At 78.0% G+C, this 345-nt stretch overlaps 1 protein-coding gene across 4 annotated transcripts in view; it reads left to right on the top strand.

Annotated features, from left to right (window-relative positions):
* Window positions 1-345, top strand: part of ALDH18A1 (aldehyde dehydrogenase 18 family member A1) — a 70490-nt gene continuing 70145 nt past the window's right edge. For 2 of the 4 annotated variants that reach the window (XM_006157311.3, XM_027775256.1), the window contains exon 1: window positions 3-321. The gene's annotated coding sequence lies outside the window, so the exon portion shown is untranslated. Of the gene's footprint in view, window positions 322-345 lie in introns of all 4 variants that reach the window. The other 2 variants (XM_027775257.1, XM_006157310.3) reach the window with 2 other exon arrangements.

Here is a 345-nt window from a genome sequence, read left to right as displayed (position 1 = left end):
TCAGGAGCGCTCCCCTAAGGGAGCGGAGGGACGCCGGGCTCCCTACACCTGCGGGATCCCGCTGGACGCGCGCCAGGCACGCTCCTCCCGGGACCCGGGCGCCACGTGGAGCGCGGGGCTTCTCGGAGGGCGTCTACGCCGCCGGCGTGGCTCGGGCCGGCCCCTCGCCCACGTCAACAGCGGAGGCCCCGCGGCCCCGCTCCTCCCGCGCCGCTGACGTAACGTCCTCCAGGGGACGTGGACGGAAGAAAAGGGAGCGCGGCGGCGCCTGCACCAGCCCGGCGTGCGTGCGTGCGGGCGGCGGGGCCCGCGGCCAGGCAGGTACGTGGCCCGGCGCGGGGATGG

This window comes from Tupaia chinensis, unplaced genomic scaffold (genome assembly GCF_000334495.1).
Source record: "Tupaia chinensis unplaced genomic scaffold, TupChi_1.0 Scaffold000539_1, whole genome shotgun sequence".
NCBI classification, from domain to species: domain Eukaryota; kingdom Metazoa; phylum Chordata; class Mammalia; order Scandentia; family Tupaiidae; genus Tupaia; species Tupaia belangeri.
This window is presented reverse-complemented; position numbering and strand designations above follow the sequence as displayed.